This window comes from Xiphophorus hellerii, chromosome 11 (assembly GCF_003331165.1).
Source record: "Xiphophorus hellerii strain 12219 chromosome 11, Xiphophorus_hellerii-4.1, whole genome shotgun sequence".
NCBI lineage: Eukaryota > Metazoa > Chordata > Actinopteri > Cyprinodontiformes > Poeciliidae > Xiphophorus > Xiphophorus hellerii.
In genome coordinates, this window is record NC_045682.1 from 22,436,223 (window position 1) to 22,453,061 (window position 16,839).

General features: G+C 38.5%; 1 protein-coding gene across 1 annotated transcript in view; it reads left to right on the plus strand.

Annotated features, from left to right (window-relative positions):
• The first annotated feature begins 1,403 nt into the window (after positions 1-1,403).
• dchs1b (dachsous cadherin-related 1b) overlaps positions 1,404-16,839 on the plus strand; it is a 93,798-nt gene continuing 78,362 nt past the window's right edge. Inside the window, exon 1 of the mRNA XM_032576163.1 lies at positions 1,404-1,904. The gene's annotated coding sequence lies outside the window, so the exon portion shown is untranslated. The remainder of the gene's footprint in view (positions 1,905-16,839) is intronic.

Genomic DNA, 16,839 nt, shown 5'->3' on the forward strand with positions numbered 1-16,839 from the left:
ACCCATCTTCAGACCCACGCCCAGTGCTCAAATCCTGCACATGGTGTCACCCTCCTCCTCATCTTCTCCCTCGTTCTGCCCCAGTGAAGAAGTTAGAGGCTTGCCCTATAATCTGGGGTGATGAATTACTCCCATACTACTGATTCTAGTAGTCTAAATAGTGTGTCTCTGCTCAGAGCTCAGCTTTGGCTGATCTGCTGTTTCTGCTTCCAGGTTCTTAATCTTATAACTATATAAGGTATTACGATCTCTGTACTGGTATTTGGATTGAGCTGTTCTAGGGATTTTTAAATATAGTGGCTTGCAGGAATATTCAGATCACTTGAAAATGTTTACATTGTCACATTGTAGGACAGGTATAAATATTAGCCTTGTGCTTTTGCATGTACCTTTTCAGTCAAGTTGTTTAAATTGTTGCCAGTGCTTTAAAACATGGATAACAAATTATTTGATGACTGAGTGATAAATAAAAAAATCAATCAACCAATCAATCGACCAGTCGATCAATTGACCAGTTGAAAAACAAACCAACATTGTAATTACAAACTTCAATGTATTTTTTCTGGATTTTTATGTACACCAAGCAACTCATAAATTGTGAAAGAAAAGAAAAACTATATCTAATTAATTTTCAGTCAATAGTGTAATTTTAGAGATATACTAATCAAATCTAGCCTTCGAAGGCTGAAGAAAGACGCTATAAAGAAAGGTAAAATACAGCTCATTTACAGTGTGCCACAAACAATTTCAGTGTCGCAGGTTAGGGAGAGGGTGCTCTTGACTGATGAGATCAAAACTGAACTTTCTGACCTTCATACAAAGAAGGTGGTGGAAAGCTAACACTGCACATCACATGGAGGGGGCAGCAGCATGGTGCAGAGGTTGGTTGGGACAGAAGTTCAATGTCTGGGGTACCACAGAATACGTATGCTCGTAGAGTGGCCTAATCAAAGTTCAGACCAAAATTGAGTAAACAATCTGTGGCTAGATTTGAACACTGCTATTCACAGATGCTCTTTGTCTAATCTGACTGAACATATGAGATTGTCCTGAATTGCAAAGCTGGTAGATCTATGCTGAAAACTAGTTAAAGCAACCGCTATGCATATGCCTAGTTTATTATTCGGTAACACAAAAAGGCTGACGACTAATTCCAATAATGCACAGGGAGCTGCAGCTCCTTTAGAAGTGCAGGCACGCTCCTTTGTCTCTACAAAGCCTACTTCCACTGAATGGAGCTGGGGGGCACCAAAGTCTGCTCTCTCATCTCTCATCTCAACAGCCTTCCTTCTGCCTCCCTCTCCTCTGTTCCCCCCTTTTGTGTGTGTGGCTACCCGAATAAATTAGCGGTCGGTAAACGAGGGGAGGATGTGGCGGAGGAGGGGACGAAGAGGAGTATAGGGGGCTGGGCCTTGTGGCGGAGGAGTCGGCTTTCAGCTAGAGAGGTGCACAGCTCCATGAAGCGGCTGTGAGGGACTGGATGCTGAGAGAAGGCGAGAAGGGTGAAATAAAAACATTTAAGACAGGCGGTAAGATCCCGGCTTGAGCTGCGCAGGAGGATCTCTGTCGCTCTCCTTTTTTAAAAAAATATTTTGCTGCAGAGCAAGAAGAGGCAGATCAGCTTCCCAACTGATCCAAACGCGCTCACCTGATAGAGAAAGAAGCTTCACCGGTGGAGTAGCCTAACCTGCTGTTCTGTTTGGCCGGATTAGACAGTCTGTGGAATTGGCACTCTTGCCGTCTTTGTGTGGATGTTCTCAAAACAACCCCAAAAAGCTCTCTCCATTCAAGATTTTGTCCGGGCAGATTGGCTCTCGTCTAGGGGGGGACATTGAAAACCCGTTTGCATACTAATCAGGTTATAACCAGAGCGCACATCCACAGCAGGATTGAGTCCCATGAATGTAAGTGACTCCTATTTTTTCATCTTCACTCTGTATTTGCTGTTATTTTTTTCCTGTTGGGACCTAGAATTGAAATAAACTCTTGATAGGTGGGTGGGGGCGTCAGATATCTCCTTATAGGGGTGCATCCTGCACCTTCACCTTGTATGCAGAGCTGGCAGCTGTTCAGGCTGCTGTGCAAAGCCTCAATGTGGTAGAAGGGCTATAAAAGCAACTCAAGATCAGTGGATCATAGTGAAACATTTAATATTGACCTCAGGCAGCTAACAAAATGAAGAACATGATTCATGTTTTATTGAGACCTCAATGGAAAATAAAACAGTCCTACCATGCCAAAGAAGGTTATTGGACCATATGAAAATATTTGCTGCCACTATGTTGATTGCTTTTTCTCCAACATTGGCAGCATTCAGTGACCACACATTACAAAGTTGCTCAAAGTGTGTCAAAACTTGACTGAATACTGGATGCACCGATCATTCAGCCATAAATCAGAATTGACCAATTCTCACTTGAATGTTTCAGATCAGTGAACCACTGGTTCAATAAAGAAAAATCTGCACTTTTTTCATCTCTACACATTGAATGCATTAAAACTAAGAAATTCCACAGTTTTAAGTCTCAAAACACATATGGTGCACTTTTTGTCACTAATCATATGTTTGTGTTTTTGAAAATGTGTGATCAGCAGCTCAGATTGAAAGGAAAACTGCTAATGTACGAATGTTGGCTACAGAAAAGGCTGATTGATGCACATCTCCTGGAGATACACAAATCACAAGAGGAAATAACTAAAACCGAAAGACTCACTGATGAGTGAGTCTTTCTCTTTATAGACTGTAAAAGTAAGACATTGAGAGAGTTTTGACTTTGTTAGGCTTTCTGAAAAACTGATTCTGGCTCAACGTAACATTTTTCCTTTGTCATAAAAGTGTATTTATAGCAGCCCAGTGATGTCTGTATGCCCAAAACCTAAAAATGGAGAACCCAGGGTTACATTTGAGTGCCTGACCACAACAGTTAGGCATATCTGATGTCAGCTTCACTTAATTCCACAGCTTCTGCTTCTCTGCTGCACTAAAGGATACAGACGTTTTTCGCATTGTTACTCTATACTTTTTCAACAGCTCCTGCACGCTCCAGCTCAGCAGTCCGCTGGCCTCGATGTCAGCCTCTGGTCTGCATAAAAACCACAGAGAGTTTAGTTTTTTTGTTTTTTTTTTCTTGTGGAGCGATGGGGTGTGCAAGAAGGACGGTTTCTAACATGAACCATATGTATATCTAGTTGGTACAGCAGTGACTGTATAGGGCCTCTGTACAAACAACTTATGGTTCCTCTTATCAGCAGCTTAGAGGAGCAGACTTTTCTTTGTATGAACATGATTTGAACAGCCAAGTATGTTTTTTCAACTATTTCACCATGGACTCATTTTGGAGTTTAATTATCAGTAATATTTTCAGCCAAGATTGCATTGTAGAGTGATTTTGATGGGTTGGTTTTGAAGTCTGGTAACTCAGCTGTTCGCCTGGGCCCCTTTTTAAAAGGTGGTTTTACTCATCTACATTAAACATATCTCAGAAGGATTTTGAAAATAAATGTCTTTAATGGTGTCTGTATCAGCTTGTCAAGGCAGAGAGGTCAGTTCCTTCGGTTTTGAGTCAAGTCCGTTTAGAGTTTATCAACAGAATAAACAGTCTGCTGTTTGTCTTGCACTTTCTGTGGTTCTGCATTGCTGAACGAGTGAGTAAAGAGTCAGATGGGGTCACAGGCTTGATTTTCAGCAGGGCCAAGCTGGATACTCACACACTTCTGTGACAGAAACATCTGCTGAATGACTTAATATTACAGCTTTGAGCTGCATCACATCCATAATAGCTGCAACTTGGCATCAGTCTTGATTTGTTTTTTGCATTGTATTTGATGAACAACATGAATATGATTTTTTTGTCTAAATCTTGCTGATGAATACAGGTAAAGTTTGTTTGATGAAGATGAAAGGGAATGCAGATTGATCACATAGATTTCTGTAGTTCTCAGTTTTATTGTTTGTGCTTTTTGTCACGTTTGGCTGATGTTTTCTTGCCATTCTCAAGCTGCCTTGGGAGTTTACTTGGAATCGGAATACACATTGCAGATTGCACATTTGCCACCCACTTTGACACTGAAATTCCACTAGTGTTGTATACAGTTTAGGCCACCACATAACCCACATAAAATGTACAAATATGTATTTGCCTGAAGTGTTTTTATCATTCTATATCTTGACAAAGACAAAACAACTTCTTACAATACACAACTCACAGGAAGCTATGTGTAAAATGAAATGCATACGAAACAGTCATGTATTAAAGCTCTTGTGTAAACTCCAGACATGCATCGATTAGAGTTTAGTGACCTTTATTTGTACCCTTGTTTTTACAAAACTTTGCAGATAGACATTTCATATTTTAGGAGTAATATGATATTGGAACAACAATGAAAATATATTATATTACCTACTTGGCTGTGAATGGTCAAACAGGCTTGACATCTTAAGCAGTCCTCAGCTTTGTCTGACTGTTAGAAATTTATCCTAATTTTGAAAGCAATTGGGCTGGATGATAATGGAAAAAAAAACATATAAGCAGAATTTCATTGGTCAACGCACTTGAGAAACGGTAACATGCCCTGAAACATTATATTAACTGTTATGTACTGAAAGTCTTGCTCTCTCTTGCTCTGTTATAGCCTGGAGTAACTACAGACATATCACAATTTGTCATAACAGTTTTCTTTTGTACACCTTCGAGGTTCCTCTGGACATAAATTTAAAATGGTTACTAATATTGGACTTGGTAACTTTGAGTCTTTTCCTCTGAGTAACAACTTTCATAGTGAAAAGTGTTGTCATTTGTGCTACCTGGACGCAATTGTGTTGCATTCACTGACTGGCAAAAGATCTGGCTTTAGAGTTTCTCTCACCAGCTGATTTCTCTGTGCATATCTGGTAAAATCTGCCTTATCTCTCCATGACATTGTTGCCAACAAGAGTAACAAAGGAAGACAGGAGGGAAAACAGAAAGCATTTTCATAACAGAATCCCACAGTTTGGACCGTTAGTTTAGTTGCACTTCAGAGTAGTTCTTTTGTGGCTTTAGGTTTACTCTTGGGGCATAACCATCTGTATACAAATATCGGAAAGTGACTCAGAGACTTCCCTCCTTCTTTCTCAATCACACATACGCCTGCACAGTAACCACAACCCTAACATTACCTCACCATTATATTCTTAACTGTGAACCCTTCTGAACACATATCATTGAATTCCTTCAAATGCAACTACATAACAGTTAAAATAAAGCAAAAATAAATATTAGCGTCTTATCTAGTAGATTATGCTGTATATTACAAAAGGGTTAGCTCTACACTGGTAAACATCTAGCAGATGACAGCTAGCAGAAAGCAAACATGAGGATAAACAGCGAAAAAAAAGAGATTGTCTCTCCTCCTTCTTTGCTCCCCAAGTAGCCAATGGAAATATTTACCCTTCATCTTTCACCGACTGGTTGATGCTGAAGCCCGAGGACTGTGTTGGTTTTTTTTATTTTTTTTTTTATTTACCTCTCACCCACCACTTTAGACATAACACAAGGCATAAACTCTATATACTGTGGGGGATTTTGATGCCATTCTAATTTATCATGCAAAATGTGGACCCTGAACCAGTGCTTAGCGGATTTAGAGCATTGTGTGAGGAGAAACGAGCCCCGAGATGTTTAGTTTTCTGGAAAATCACTTTGTGTTTGAATCATCTGGCCACACTAAAGCCAGACAGTTATTAATAGCTTTACTAGAAGAGTTTTGAAAGGAGATCCCAGCTGATAAGGAATCTTTTTTCTTTTTTAGATTTCACTTTATAACTTTTATCTCTGGGGATTTGTTGTTTTTGTAATAATCAAATGAAAGTAAATCATTGATTTAACACTTGTGATTACGTTTGCAACACCTGAGAATAATATTTGAGTTACTAAAATGTTCTACGTTGTCTATAGACTCTTTCATATGGTGTTGAGACTTATTTTTCCATGACTCTGGAGAAGATATTACAGTATGCCTTAGCCAGCCAGGCAAAGGAAATTACTGGACTCTCCTGTTGGATGCAGAGTGGAGCTGGAGCCCTGAGACAGTACAGTCCAATTTCTGTTTGTTCTGAGGCCCATTTCTGATCTACCTGCTGTTCATTACTCAGCGTCTTTGTCCTGGCTGAAGGGATCCTTTAAACTGAACAATGTGCTGAGTTGAAATATGGCACACAATGGACCAATCATAGACATCTGGTCAGGTGGAATCTGTAGATGTCATGAGCTGTTCATTCTAAAAAACAAGATTTTTAGCCTATATTAAACTTCACTTTTGTCACAGTTAAGTTTGTGGATGTCAGTTGCATGCTTAGTGTTATTCTGCTCATGCAGAGGAAGAGAGGCTGTTGTGAATCTGTATATTTTAACGGAAGTGGAAATTTTTTTTTTAATATTTTGATAATGTTGTAATAGTAGACAAAATCAAGCTTTGAGGAAAATGTGCTTTGAAGAGGCAGATGACTTATTGGAAATATGAGAAAACCACAGAACAGTTTGTTTTTAGTAAGCTATGCATGACCGTATATAAACATAGTGGGTGACTGTGGCCCAGTGGGTTGAGTAGTTGTCTTGGAATCGGAATGTTGTGTTTGATTCCAGCTTCCTCTTGTGACATATCAATGCGTCGCTGGTCACTTTACCCTGACTTACCTACTGATTTGTGTATTGGCATATGCGTGAGTGTTTGTGAGTGCGGCTGGGTAAAAGTGAATGTAGTAGAAAGCACTTTGAGTGGTCTAGACTAGAAAAACAGGCTAGACGCAAAAACAAATTCAGTCAATTTATCATAAGCACATAACTATTGCAAAATATTGCAAATGTTTCTAAAAATAGGTTAAAGATGCCCACTTACAAAGCCAAACCATGGAGTTAGAGTTATATCAGGATAGTCACTTCAACTATAGACTTTTTCTCTGCTGCCAATCTTTAAAACAGAATAATTTTGTATTTTTTTTACATGTACTTGTTACACTTATTTCTGGGTGCCTCAACATAAGTTAAAAAGTTAAAGGTGTGCTCTTCACGTATACCAGGGGCTTGAGAGTACTGTATCAGGCTAACAATGCTGAAGATGGCATTTGCTTAATGTCTTCCAATTGGAGCCAAACTAAAGGACTAGTTCACTGTTCTCAAAGCAGTAGAGATGATGCATGTGATCATCTCTACTTAAAAATCTAAAGTTGTTGGGCGTGCCGTGGTGGCGTAGGGGTTAGCGCGACCCATATTTGGAGGCCTTGAGTCCTCGACGCAGCCGTCGCGGGTTTGACTCCCGGACCCAACGATATTTGCCGCATGTCTTCCCCCCTCTCCTTCCCAGTTTCCTGTCAGCCTACTATCATATAAGGGACATTAGAGCCCACAAAAGACCCCCTGGAGGGGGTTTAATTGATAAAGCCTGAACTGGATACATTTATGCAAACCCAATGTTTACTAAAATATTATGTCGATGTTCTTTTTGCCATTGGTGTGTCTTTACATTAAGACAGTCCAAAAAATCTTGGACTGAATTTGTCAAAATTGATTCTTTAAAACACTGGCAGTGGGTCATGAAACCTTTACTCCACTTATATAAAAATATAATTTAAAAATTGATAAGGAGTCAACCTTTCTTTTTTAATGTTTTTGGATATTAATACAACTTCAGGAGAGTGGTGTAAGTTAACTTATCTTTCATATGGTAAGGATTTTATCGCTGTGACTTAATCGTCTATTTATTGATTATCCTATCAGGAATCTCAGCTCTGTGTCTGTTCACTTTAATTACCATAAGAGATTTCTGCTTAGATCTTTTTATTAAATCTTTCCGACTGAGTCCAAGATGAATGCAGTCCTGTGGCCATTTAATTTCACACTTTTATGAATGAAGCTATTTGCTAATGTCACAACTGTCATGAAAATATAGATATGAAGGTGGCTCTGTTTGAACAAAGATGAATGAAATGCAGTTGCTGCTTTCCATCTGGTTGCTAGATATACTAAAAAGTGACTCAGCTCAGAGGGAAGAGGAGAGAGCTTCCCTGTGAAGCACCTCATGCGTTTTTAATGAAGTTAGTGAGATGATCTGAGCTTCTGATGACTTCAAACACTTGCACAGTGCTGAGAGCTGTGTTGTTCAGGTAAAGCAGATTTTTATATATGCTAAGGGACTTGGATACTGGTTGTGTGTGGCATGCAAAAAACAAAACAAGGAAAGCTGCAAAAGTTTTTGTTTATTGATAATATTTCGCATCAAGCAAAAAATGATTCATTCTTTTAAAGTGTCAACCCCATTTGTGTGTCTTTTCATCATGTTTTTATTTTGTCATTATTAACTGATGTGTTAAACAAAAGCAGACAGGCTCAAACCCCAGACTTACCACAAGAAGTGAAATAAAGTAATATGATACAAAGGCATTTTCTTGGAGAACAGCTGCCGGCGCGCCACTAACTAAGGAGTTGATGGAGAATTTAATATCTAGTAAGCCAAGTAACTGTCTCAGTTTTTGACCCAGAGTTAAGTAATTGCAGTTCTTGATATATTTCCCAGAACTGTCACCCACGAAGCAGAAGAAGAAGCAGAAATTAAGCTTTTAGGATTTTTCTTATGACGATACTCACCTCCTTTCACCCCCAACAATTAGCCAGCTGGCAAACTCCTCAACAAATTATCTTATCTCTTTGATTATTATTTATGCATTTTCAGAAACAATAACACGGTTTGATCCGAATATGGCTGGCTTGCTGCTTGGCTATGTCACTGATTATTTCATGAGATGGAATGCAGAAACAGATTAGGAAAGGTTTGTTCTGCCGCGTGTGGTGGAGCTATGACATTGGATCTACTGTTTCCCTTTTCCTGATATTGTTGTGGCTATCATCTGTGTGTTTTGTCTTTGACCTTTTCCTCTTTTAGCTTGATAATTAATGATTCATATGGTGTACCATGTTTACGTGTTGTAATTTTCTCATTGTATGTGGAGGAAGAAAGTTTATGGCTACAGCCTTGTGTGGAAGAATTCATCTCTGACAAAATTCCTGATCTGTGAAGAAAACAGACATTTTAAAGCCAAGAACAATAATTAGGTGAAGGTTTGGGTGATGTATATAAGTATTTGTGGGCTTTAGTGGTACAGACTCTTAAACAAACAGTAATTACACACAAATACCACAGTACTAATATAACCATACAGCTTAATTTTCAGCTGAAACAAGTTGACTCATGAGGTAGTTGATTGTACATTTTAATATCTTCCACATTGCTTAATTGCTTCCAGTCAAGGTTTTTCCTTCCCCCTGATACAATACAGAGTTGATGCTTTCCTCCATAGGATACAATTCAAAACTATTTGCTTGACACCCTGTAAGGACATATATATGAGCTTCAACATTGGTTCAGTAATATTTGACATCGACATTGACATGGTTCCACTCAACAGCTTTGCCCTTGTGGAATATTAAGCGAGCTTGGATGGGGAGGGGTGGTGAGTGACGGTCAAAAGCAGCTGCTGGTTCACCTTGACGGCATCCATTATTTTCAGCAGGTTACTTTCTGCATTTTCTAAGTTATTGTTATCACACACTGGATGGTTTTGTGGATAAAAAACACAAGTATCACATATACTCAAGCAGCCCTCACTCTGGAGCACTGCAGTACTTTGACTTGGTCTTAAAGGTTAAGAGGAAGGTGAAGAACCCCCAGCTGTGTTTTCACTTTCTCTGCGGCTTCATGAATGGTTCACAATTGCGTTATTTATGTCTGCGTGCGAGAGACAGCATTTGTGTGCCCTCAGGAGGACCAAGTTTAACAACTTTTTTGAATCTGTGGCTGCTACTGTGAAAAAAAAGCAAGAGGTTAAAATGAATCCCTGTTTAGTGTCAGATAAATTCTGACACATAAATTCCTAAATGCTTGTTTGGAATTTGTAAAAAGTAAGGCTTCAAAAAATACTGTTTCTCTGTCATATAAACTTTCTCTATAAATGCACTCCAAGGTATGATTTATATTATAAATATTTCTTTTATTGTTATTGTTACTTTTAAATAAATTAGATCATTTAGTTGTATGGGTATCACAATGCCTCCATCTCACTAAACTAGGAGATTAAACATGGATGGATTGCCTGTACACTGAATAAAAAAAACATACAGTTTACCAAAACTTTTCTGTCTTACTGTTCCTGTGGTTCACAGTGGTTACAATGACTTGACAAAAAGATGTGGAGTGATTTTTCCGCAGCGCTCCATGCTTGGCAGTCCCAGTCTTGTTAAGCAGCACTGCTGGTCACTCCTACTCCTTCTTATTTGTGAGATAGGAAGTGAGGAAGTCAGCTGTTTGGAAAGTCATGGGATGGAAAGCAAAGGAAAGCCACCTGTTGATATTGCATGGTTTTTTTAAAAGTTTTAGGTTGTGCTTTAAAGGTAGAGATGCATATTTAGTAAGAAGCTGACGGTATGTTTGCTACATGATAGTCCAGTCAATTAACTGACAAATAATAGCTTAATATACTCTCAGGGATATTCTATAAAGAACAGAATAAAAGGGAATCATATAATTCAACTAAGCACTTTTGCAATTCCTTTTACAGTATTCTAGATTCTCCATTAGTCTTCTACCACTGTGTAAATTGAGAAAAAAGAAGCTAAACCCTTTAAACAGACTGGCTGTTTCAGATGACTCAACTTTGAATTTATTTCAAACAAATGGCTCATCAGCAGGCCTCCGTACTCCTTTGCAATACCAATTAGGAGTCATTCAGTCATTTAATTCAGGTATTCTGGTGGAGGGATGCATATAAAAGAAAAAAGTCACCACTGTCCATAAACTGTTTCGCTTGTCCAACCAGCTGTGTTTTTTCTACCGTACCTTCTGTTTTTTAGCTGTTTTTACCCCTGAGCCTTTACTTGCTCATTTTACTATGCATTGAAGGAGCATGCAAGCCCATCATCTGGAACAGATGTTTTGTATTTTGTAAAGAAATATTTCCGTGTTTTTAAACTGAGAACGTATTGTTCTATCCGAATACTTTTATATATTGGATACCTTTTGAAATAAGCAGGAATACAAGATGCAGCAAGACAGTTCTGCATGTGTTTTCCTGAGGTGTACTGCAGTGTAGCCTTTACATTTGTAAACAGTGCAGTAGTTTTATATTTATCTATTTCTCATGTTTTTACTTTTTTTTTCTTCTGGCCTGGCTGGCTGGTAAAATCTGGGACATTTTGTCTCATGGGACTTGGTTTGTCACTGTGTGTTTGGATTCCTCTTTGGAAATCTCCGTGAGAATAAATAACGGTCATTGTCACAGGTTGTGGTGACATCTTATTGCTAAAGAGATTCATACATCACCAGTCACCAAAGCCTTTGAAATGGCAACTGCCTTTGGTAGACTTCTATTTGTCAGTGATTTTGTTCATTTGTTTTGAAATTTGTTTAGTCAGGGTACAAGTTGTTGCTTCTTGAGATCTTTTAGCCTACCTGATATTGACAGACAGGCTCTATTTTAATAATGTATTTACTTTAAAAGTCAGGTCAGATCTAGCTGTGGCTAATGAAATAAAACAAAAAAATGGTGACAATTACACTTATTTATTGACTTTACATGGGAGGCAATTATATTTTCACATACGGTCAGGTGGCTGTGGATAGCTCTTTCCCCTGATCAAATCTTCATTTAGAAACTGAGATCATCTTAGACTGATAATAAAATGTTATTTTGTTAACCGAAACATATACAGTACAGACCAAAAGTTTGGACACACCTTTTAATTCAATGAGTTTCCTTTATTTTCATGACTATTGACATTGTAGATTCACACTGAAGGCATCAAAACTGTGAATAACACATGTGGAAATATGCACTAAACAAAAAAGTGTAAAACAACTGAAAATACCCCTTATATTCTAGTTTCTTCAAAGTAGCAACCTTTTGCTGTGATTACTGCTTTGCACACACTCTGCATTTTCTTGATGAGCTTCAAGAGGTAGTCACCTGAAATGGTTTTCACTTCATAGGTGTGCCCTGTCAGGTTAATAAGTGGGATTTCTTGCCGTATAAATAGTCATGAAAATGAAGAAAACCCATTGAATTAGTAGGTGTGTCCAAACTTTTGGTCTGTACTGTACATGTGTCCAAAAAACTAAAAAACAGAACAAATATTTGAGAAATCAAATACTTTGTCACAGCAATGTACCACGTACTATGGCAAGCATCTTATAGGATTTACAGAAAATACATTTGCTTTGGACAATCTGTCAACTTTCACATCTCCCTCAGAGTAAATGGGTAAATAAATTAATGATCACTCTGAACTACATGAACCACTTGAGCTATGAGGTGGAACTACCCAGAAAGCAGTAATTAATTTAAACAGACCTTCTTAGACTCCTCCAGCCTCCTTGACCCAGATACTTTGTGTTCCCAGCTGAGGTACTTCCCCTGCCTATAGTATGCGAGTTGTATGACATGTCTCTGAACTCACTCCTTCATTAATATTTATTATGTTTTGTACTCCACATGCATGTATATTTCAGCCGGTGTCTAGCTGCCCAGACGGTGGTGTGCAGCTACAGAGATTGAGGGTTATTCTGTTTTAATTAAGCCAATTGTGCAAACAAATTGTAACTGATATGCAGCTTTAGTGTAGAAATGTAATTGGAGGAAATGTGTGTGTATATGTACGTAGAGCGAAATATGCTCACATACACTCACACACGCATGCATACGCATGTACAGAACGACAGCTGAGGTTGGAAATGGGATGTCTATATCCAGATATCCAGGAAAAGGCAACTAAGGAGGTGATGGGGTCACGGTTGTCGACCCCTTAAGTACACACACAACCCAAACCGCATGAAAACTGAGATGCAAAGCACTCCACCATGTACCACAACCCCCTTCCCCCCAGAATCCTTCCTCCATCCATTTTATTGCAAAGCTTTCTTTTAAGCACCCTGCACCAGGTTTCATCACAGCATCACAAATCCTCAGTCATTCAGTCACACACTTGTCAAGAAACAGATTTTTGTTACACTTTTTAAGTGACACTAAAACCGGAACCTCAGATCTCTTTACATTGTACTTTGGCTTCATTGGAAAATTTTTATGTCTTAACATCTACAGCACTTAGCAGAAACATTCATGCTCATTAGACTTCTTATACATTTCTCACATTAAAGCCACACACACATTTATGTATTTTATCGGGACAACTGACACAAAGTAGCACATAATTACAGAGCCGAAAGAAAAGCACACTTGGTTTTCAAATTGCTTAACGATTACATTTTCTTTTTTGTTTTTTAAAAAAAAGCTTTTGTCACTTCTAGTCTGACACCCATCAACTACAGTCAAATGCAACCTATTGGATTCAGAGGTTAAGTAATTCCATGTGGCTTCAGCTGTATAAAATACATTTATTCTGTGAAGCCCTGTGCATCATAAAGATATTTGTAAGAAGAATTGTCTGGTCAGAATAGACCAAAATTGATTCTTTAGATTTACATTTAAAATGCTGTGTTTGTGTGAAAAAGAAAAACACTGTACAATACCCTGAAGACATTTTGACCACGTGAAAACAATGGTGGGGGAGGCATCATTCTGTGGGGACTATTATACTTAGAAGGAACTGGAAAACTGGTCAGAGGTAATAAAGTAAGTGGACAGATTTAAAAACCTGTTACTAAAGCTGTAGAAGACTTTTGACTGTGGTGGAAGTTCACCTTCCTGCAGAACCCTGTACAGACCTGAAGCATACGACCAGAGTATTAATGAAATGGTTCAGATCAAATCATTACATCTTACAATAGTCCTGTTAAAGTTCAGAAATAAATCCAATTGAGAATATTTTGGCCACACATGAAAAGTTGCTGTTTATAAATACTATCTATCCAATCTAGCTGAGCTTGAGCTATTCTACAGCAAAGAACGAGGTAAAAATATTACACTATAAATTGTCAAAGGTGCTAAGATGTGCATATGATGACAATGAGTAGTTATTAGTAAAAGTAAAAATACAAATTTGTGCAATATGTATCTTTTATTTGTTTAAAATTCTACTAAACAGTTGTACTATAATTTGTGTTGTGTCAAATAAAACTTTTTTGGAATATAAATCAGTTTGTAGATGCAATTTAGCAAATTCTTAAAATGTTTAATAAGTATGAATACTTAAAGTTTTGAATCAAATTTCTGCTTTTTAGGTCTTTAGAACATATTTTCCCATCATTTTGTTGTGTTTTTCACTTGACCATCTCTCTATGTTTGATTAGTGCTTGTAGTTATCACAAAAAACATCTAAAGAACTGGAATATTTAGAGGGAGAGCCAGTCCTCTCAGCAATTGTGGAACTAGCTGAATAAAACTGCATGCTGTACTATTGAAACCAAAGCAACCAGGCAAAGAAAGATCGGAACTGAAGAGGCCATCTTTGTGACTTTGCGTCCAGTTTAACTTGGCTGTGGGGTAGCTGTGCCGTGCCCAGCAAAATCTGTTAAATCAATTAGAGGGGACTGGCGGAAAAAAAGGAGGTGGAGTGAACATTTTGGGGTAAAAGGGAGATGAAGCTGTTCCTGACTACTGAGATACGACAGGAAAAACGGCAGTGTTTTTAGATGGTCTCGTAGTGAAAACAGTATGGTTTGCTAATATTTAGTAACAGCACTTTAGAGTGGAGGATGTATTTAAGGCTTTGAGGGTTGCACGCGGCGGCAAAGGCAGATTATGGAGGAGCACTGCCAGATATAATGTGGCTGAGACTGCATGGAGCCCTCAGCGGTTGGCCCTATTGGGGAGCGGGGGGGTGGTCTCACATGAATTTGCATGCAGATGTCATGGGCATACAAAATCCCAACACACCACAAATTCAAGTTTGAACTTAGGCATCATGTACTTCTTCACACCTTACCTTAAATTATTGATGTAAACTTTTATAGGTTGCAGAAAAATTAAAGATTACCACTAGAGGGTGTAAATCAAGTGCTAAACTTTGACTCCACTGTTTAAACCAATGTGAGCTTCGAGCCTTTGTTCACTCTGTTTCTCATCAGATCATGTTTTCCAGAGTAAACACAAGTGTATTATAGTACGTGTCAAAAGGGGGGAATGATGTCATTGTCCGACTGCTCATTGACAGTGACAAATTGCAGTCATGTGATATGTTCTCAAATATAACCTTTTACTGACACTCGTAAAGCAACAAGGGAGAAATTGAAGATGTAAAAAAAGTGTGTGCACAAACACATTTTGGAAAATACCCTTTTAGATTTTTTTTTTCTAACAAAAGGATTGCCTTGCACAGCTCTGTGGTCCCTAAAGACAATAAGGCTGTCAGGCCAAAGCAAACTGTAATCACTCCTTTTTCTGTTTTGTCCTGCATCCAGTTTTTCCACTTGTTTTCTTTGTTCTTTTCTTTACCTTTTCCTCCCACTCGGTTGATTGTTCAGTTCTGTGGGTTAATTTCATCAGAGCTAGGTCTCATAAGGCCTGAGCTCTGACTCTGAGTTTCCCCAGTCAGCGGCGGACTTGAAAGACTTCATAAATACACCCCTAATTGTGTCTCTCACAGATCTTCTTTCAGCTTCTCTTTTTCCTCCCACTCTTGCTTAAGACATGCTCATCTGTACGCATGCAAATGTTGCCATCATTGCTTTTGCACATAGCGAGCAAGCAAGCATGTGAAGCAATTGCACGAGTTGTGAACAGTCTAAGCTCTGAGCTCCTTTCTTGTGTAGGAGTGCAGCAACTGTCCAGAGCAGCCGTCTGGACCAGATGTAAGGGTCATTGACTGCATTGGAAGGGGTCAGTATCAGTGTCCCTCTGTCTGTCCCAGTGGAGCTATAGCCTTTATTAATCTTTCCTCCCCAAAGCCCACATAAACTACTGTAGGATGTTGGGGAGGAAGACTAGCAAGATAGCAATAGGACTCATTAGATATAAAATGATGTCTTGTATTCTTTTTTGCTCTTTTTGTATTCAAAGCAGTCTGTTAGGATCCATGTAAAATCAATAAGAAGATTATTTTTTACAGGGAGACAGTGAGCCATTATTAGCTTTGAAAAACCACAGAAAAATATTCCACTATATGCCAATTTTATCTCCCATGACTGAAACTGTTGGTGCTAAAAATGCATAAATTTGGAGGGGTGCAATTACACTCCATCCAATCATTAAATTTTAAATGATTCTGACTTCTCTTTAAGGAGCTATTACTAAGTAACTTAAAAATAATTATTCTTACTTTTCTATTGTGTGTTTTATGTGGTGGCACATACAGGCCATTCTTTCAAGTTACTTTACTGTAACTGAGGTACTTTGCTACATCTTACCATGTACTTTTCTGAAACTTTCTTGGAAACTTTTCCTCAGCTTAGAAGTACTTAATCCTTATCTGGAACTGAAATGAACACTCTGATATTGTGTATGCTGTTGGTAATTGCGGTAATTGTGCTAAAAAACAATTTATGTGGGTATTTCAGAATAATGTACTAGCAAATACTCCAGCTAGTACCAGCCTGGCTTTTGCTTTGAGGCTGCAAGACATTCCTACTGTCCGGATTATGCACACGCTTTGGGAGTGATTATCTGGGGTGAATATGGCTGGCCAACGTGGGCCAACACCCACCACTTATAATTCCCATTTTAGTCTGCTACTGCTGTTTTCCTGGAGAGTTTTTTTGTAAAATATTCCTGGTAGAAGCAGGACTCCTTCACTTCCCAGAGAGTGTTGATGTTCAGATCGATGTAGAATATTTTTAAAGCTGCACCCTTTTGTGGTCGCGCAGTTTTTATGAAGGAATTATTTGACACCTTGATGGATCTCCCTGTTGCAGGATGTTTTA